Source organism: Mauremys mutica, chromosome 9 (assembly GCF_020497125.1).
Source record: "Mauremys mutica isolate MM-2020 ecotype Southern chromosome 9, ASM2049712v1, whole genome shotgun sequence".
Lineage (NCBI taxonomy): Eukaryota > Metazoa > Chordata > Testudines > Geoemydidae > Mauremys > Mauremys mutica.
This window is the reverse complement of record NC_059080.1, coordinates 86,547,336-86,553,402: the sequence shown is the minus strand read 5'-3', so window position 1 is coordinate 86,553,402 and position 6,067 is coordinate 86,547,336. Positions and strand designations below refer to the sequence as shown.

Here is a 6,067-nt window from a genome sequence, read left to right as displayed (position 1 = left end):
AGAGGGGATTGGGCGGAGAGTCTGAAAATGAAAAAATGGGCTGATACCTCCTATAGCAAATAATTCATATAAGACTATACTTGCACTGAGAGATTCATTATATGGAAAGTGTAACGCTTGAACTGCTCAAGAATGAATAAGCCAGGCTTTAAGAGGGGGGTACAGCCATTTAGTTTATTTTATTATTCATTTATCTTAGTTGTATAAGTAAAGCATGGCTGAAACACAAGGCCTACACAGGCTGAGACCATAGCTTAGCCATACTAAGCCATAGGCTTAAAAATGCTGCACATGGATGACCTAGGAATAAGGTCACAAAGTTACAGAAAAGTAGATCACAATAGACTGTAATATATTGTCCAAGACCAAGAGATGCCTGATTGTAACATCTTTGAATGTCTGTCCTGACCACAGGTTACATGTGCCTAGATGCTAAGGAGAATAAGAACTATGAAAAAAGGGCATGCCAATATTCATGGGGTGTAGAAGTACAGGTAAGGAAAAGAGGGTTCACACCTTCATTCATGTACATAAGATGTTATGTGTAGTCAGAATTACAATATAAAGAGTTCCCTGGTTGGGTACAAAGTGGGAAGACCCATGGGAAACCCCAACAGGAATCATTCCTCTTCTGATGATTATCTGGTGAAAGATCCATCAGACCCTAGAATATCTTTGAGGATGTGAGTATGACTACAGTTATACCTCTTGCACTTTTTTTTGTAGAATTTATATATGCATGGATAATTGTAACTTTACTACAAATAACAATTTGTACTTGTGAGCATGTTTGTGGTCACTGCCCTTGGTCTTTGTGTTCCTAGAGTCCAAATTGGAGACAAGGACCAGTAGTGATTTTCACTCTGTTGAGCTTGAAACTGTAGCAATCAGTGGTATAATACATCACTAAATTCACTTTAAACAAATACAGTATGTTGATTGGATTATTGTAATGTTGGCTGTGTGCGTATACAGAGTTAATTCTATTGCAGGATTGTCAGGAGAAGCACCCAGGCAGAAAGGGAAGAACAATAGCCCAGCCTCTCAGCAAACACCCAGGACTCCTGATCTGAATGTCACCCAAATCCTTCTGAGATGGCTGAACTGGTTTAACCTGTCTCAGAAAGCACAGGAGAACCAAGGACTTAGGCTGGATTGAGAGGTATTTCCTGAAAGATAGGGGAGAGACATAAAAGGGAATTAAGTGGTTCAGACAGAGACCCAGACCCCCAGAGGATGGGGATCTGAGATAAGATAGGCCGATTTAGGACTATAGGTAGGGTACACGTGTAGATCTTTTTTTGTTTTAATACCTCTTTTTTTCTTATGTTTGGTTCCTAAATTTGGTTTGAGAAGGGTGTTGTAGGTCACTGATTTCACTGCTGACCACAAGCTTCTGAAGAACGGTAAGTGCCCAAACCCAGCTGGACCTGGTGGGGTAAGCATGGTGGATCCACAAGGTACTATAGGGCAGGACTTGGTGTAAGAGTAGGAGAATCACAGGATAAGGATTCCACCCTAAGGAGGTAAAGGAATGAGGCCTCATACCTGAGGGGATGGGCTAAGAGGTGCACCTAGCCCTGTAACTGTGACTCTGTAGAAAGTGAAAATTGATTCAAATCCAGGACAGTTCAGAAGTTGGTATGTAAGTGTGCTGTGAACATTCTAAACAAGGTCCTCAGCTGGTGTAAATGGGTGCAGCTCCACTGAAGTGAATGGATTTATGTTGATCGATATCAGTTGAAGATCTGGCCCTTTTTGTGCCTGGGCATAGGCAAAAAGACCTTTACCAATAGTTCTCAAAGTCCCTGTTTAGGCCATGATATGCTGATGTTACTCAATAACATTTGCAGAGTTACCAGCTCTGATGTTTTATTTAAACTCCCAGCTCCTGGAGATAAATGATTACATGAGAATCTCAGTGTTCATTTAATAAATTAATAAAACAAAAGTTTCTAGCCCTCATGCTTGCAGAGACAACCTTGAAAATGTAACCTGAATAGTACCTTAAAGGATCAAAAAACAGAAGGCAAATAAAAGCACCACCCTTGATTGGCTTAGAAATCTTCAGATCATTAAAATAATCTCATGGTTTTTGAACGTGTAGGGTGGGCAGTAATTCATGTGTACAGTCTGTGCTGAAGAGAGGAACCTCGATAGAGGCAAGTGCTACGATAGCTGTTATGAGTACAGTGGTGACCATGTCAATTAGACTGTCGCTATGAGAGTGACTATACTAATATAGGTGGTGAGCCTTTGAACATACCCAGTCCGAACTAGAGCAGAGGTTCTCAACCTTTTTCGTTCTGAGACCCCTTCCCCCCCGCCCCCCATGCTATTAAAATCTCCATTGCCCACCAGTGCCACAACAACTGGTTTTCTGTGTATAAAACCCAGGACCAGTGTTATGGGGTAGCAAGCAGGGCAATTGTTTGGAGCCTCACACCACAGGGGCCCCCATGAAGCTCAGGCTTCAGCTTCAGACTAGGTGGCAGGGCTCAGGGGCCCAGGCTTCAGCCCCCTGCGGTGGGGCTTTGGCTTTCTGCCCTGCATGGCAGCCCCCCTGAAACTTGCTTGTGCCCCCCCAGGGACCCCTGGACCCCTGGTTGAGAACCACTGAACTAGAGGTTTCCAGCAGCTTTATCAGTCTGGGCTTGTCTACGCTTACAGCAGCCGCTGCAGCCCTTTAGCACTTCAGTGAAGACATTATCTATGCTGATGGGGCAGCTTATCCTGTTGGGCAGTAGCTATGTAGACAGGAGATGCTCTCTCGTTGACATAGCACTTTCTACACCGGGGGTAGGTTGGTATAACTGCGTTGCTCAGGTATGGATTTTCCACGCCCCTGAGTGATGTTATTATACTTACATAAATTACTAATGTAAACCAAGCCTAAGTGTGAGCTGACTGCTCATGTAGTTAAAATCTTTGCTGTACCTTTTCTCCTGACCATGCTGCCTCCTGGGTGCTTACTAAATATTATAGAGACAGGAAAAAAGACTGAGTCCTGGCACTTACACTTAATGTCTTTCAACTGCTGTGTATTAAAAATACCGTTGTTCCACTGGCTTTCCAAACATTTGCATATTTTTAAATTATTTTTCATCAAATATTTGTCACTCCTGAAGAATTTTAAAGTAATGAAAATTATTATTAATGCTACTACTAATAAATGGCTGAGAATCAGTTAATAAGGGCTTTGTATCTGCTTTGTTTCCTTCTCAGTAGCAGCAAGCACAGGTGCTGCTGGAGGACCATCTGCAGCAAGGATGAGGAAAGTCAGAGAAAAAAGTAAGCTATGGAGCTTTGAGGAAAAAATGCAAAGGGTCAGAGCAGTGACTTCACCAAAAGGATTCAGTCAGAAATGTCTTTCCCTTACTCCAAAAGTGGGGGAGGGCCTGGGACACAGCTTGTTATTTCAGGTTTGGGGCAATAGTCACCAGAACATATACAGTAGCTTGCGTAATTATGATTCACAAAGATCCTTGAAATTAAGATTTACTAAGACATGTACCAAGTGCTATTTAAGCACCAGTTTTTGTTAAATCAAAGCAAGTCCTGTTAGAGTTGCCAACTCTTGTGAATATTATCTCACAAAATTTGCTGCTTTTCTTGAAGTCGTATCTTCTGGATGCATCTTGTGAGGCGAGACTTAGCTTTTATTATAAAAGAAGAATTAAGTATCTCAACCTTCATGGTTGGGGAGAAAAGGTTAAAAACTTTGACCCAAGTACATCCTAAATGCTTAAACCTATTCCCCACCCCCAGATACAGCATGATTTTTAAGCCAATCTCAGTTTCTGGGGCCTGATTCACAATTTATTAATGTTGGGGGTTTGTTCTGGGGGTTGTGTGAAACCTTATTGAATTTGGTGGGTGTGACATTTACCCTGAATGAAAGCCAGCTGTAAGAGGCAATTAAGCTCCTTTGTGAATAGATAGCTGAAACAATAGGTGCCAGCCAAAACATAGACTACATGCAAGACTGCTCAGGAATCTGAGTTGTGGGCAGAAGGATTTGACTGGGGATTGAATGCAAACACAGGAGCTAGATAATACTGGATCAAGCTCTGTGTGAGAGAGAAGCAGATAAAACACCACAGAAGTATGGAGTATTGAAAATGGTGTTAAAATTAAAAACTATCACTTAAACTTGTGATGGTTTTCCTGGTCCTGCTTGCAGGCTAGGGGGCTTTAGCAGGAAGTGTGTGATCAGAGTCAGACTGTGGAGAGTCAGCCTAGAATAAGGTAGGTTGAGTTGTACCTCTCTGTTTAGGGTTAATATGTGTTGTTGAATTCTAAGAAATAGCATACATTTCAACCTTCCACCAAAACTATTATATGTTTTATCTAATTTCTCACTGTGTATGCCATGAACATAGCAAGGAACCCCAGAGAAGCATTTGTTGTATGACCCTGAGAGGGAGCTTTTGGGTAGAGTGCTAGCTGGAAAGGGGCTTCGTACAGTGAGCAAATAAACTGTTTCCTGATTGATTTCTATGGTGTTCTGGGAAAAAGGACTTTGTACATTCTTTGTAAATAAATAGGATTGAATTAGAGAAATACCTGACTCCAGCATCAATTGCTCCTCCTAACGAATTCTTTTTTGACTAACCACTCAGGCCAAACAGTATTTATGTATCTACAATTCACAACATAACCATCTGTATTCCTAATAATTGCTATAATCAGCCTAGCAGCTTTAACTAAAATGAATGTATTATGTAACCTACAGGTTCAGGTTGTATAACAGTTTAAATGGACAAAGATCTATGCTAATTATATTGCTTTTTACAGTAGTCTGAACACCAGGTCATTTTTAATCACTATTGAGCTCTTTGTATCTTGTCTTTTAGCTCAGTCACCTGACCAGGAAGGACAGGGCAAAATTACCCACAGCCCTGTAACCCATATTCCTCCTCCACTGTGGGGTTGCCCCCAATAAGCACACAGATCAGTACTAATTATTTAATCAAAGGTCTGTATTGGCAGAGGGGCAGGACAAGATAATCTGGTTAGGTGGCTCTCATAAAACACAGATGCCTTCTCTCATTTATGCTGATTTCGAGCCCCTAGGATTGGAGGAGCACATGGTTGGTTTGGTCAGTTTTGCCCCCTCTTCTCCTACCCTACTGATTGTATCTCAGCTATAGTTGAGGATCTAGCCCTGTGTCTTTACTTTTCTCCAATGTAGTTCCATGTTCTGGTCTCTTTCTCTTGATTCTCTGCAGTTCTTGTGACTTGAAAATTCCCTCATCTGAGCACATTTTCAGGATGGCTGAGATCTCTAATAGTTGCTAGTATCTACTAAATCTTCACTCTACTTGGGTAAGTCCTCACAGTTTTCTTCTTGTCCCAAAGGGTTTTCCTTAACACTGTTTTTCAAGCCTTGTCTAAACAAAGCAATTTACTGGCATTATAATTACTAGTATAATTTCTCCTGTGGACAGTCATTTGGAATAAAAGTGGCCTATTTTTTGGTTTAGCTTAATTTACTTTGGAAGTTAATTAAAGAAACTGACCAAAGGCTGCTTTTATTCCAAATGACAGTGTCCACAGGAGTAACTATAGTGGTATGAATCCACATCTAACCTTATACTGGTTAGACAAATCCTAAGGCTGTGGCTGCCGCGGCAGCGCTTTGAAGCGCTAAGTGTAGTGAAAGCTCTCCCAGCGCTGTCCGTACTCCACCTCCCTGTGGGGAATAACGGACAGCGCTGGGAGCCGCGCTGCAATTTGCAGCGCTGGAGAGGGTGTTTTTTCACACCCTGCTGCAGCGCTGCAAATTTGTAAGTGTAGCCAAGCCCTCAGTCTCTTTCTTAGGCTATGTCTATACTATGGACTGTACTATGTACTGCTGCAGCTGTGCCACTCTAAGGTCTCCCATGTAGCTGCTATATTCCAGTGGGAGAGAGCTCTGCTGCCGGCATAATTAAACCACCTCTACCAAGCGGTGGGTGGTAGGAGAGTGTCTCCCGCTGACATAGCACTGTCCACACCATAGCTTTTGTCATTCAGGTGTTTTTTTCACAGACCGACAAAAGTTTTACCAACAAAATTTCTACTG

General features: G+C 42.0%; 1 long non-coding RNA gene across 1 annotated transcript; it reads left to right on the top strand.

The window, feature by feature from the left end:
* The first annotated feature begins 375 nt into the window (after positions 1-375).
* On the top strand, positions 376-3,285 carry LOC123377190. The gene is made up of 3 exons (XR_006582121.1): positions 376-494; positions 993-1,162; positions 3,226-3,285. It is a non-coding gene; the product is annotated as an uncharacterized LOC123377190 (long non-coding RNA).
* Positions 3,286-6,067: the final 2,782 nt, after the last annotated feature.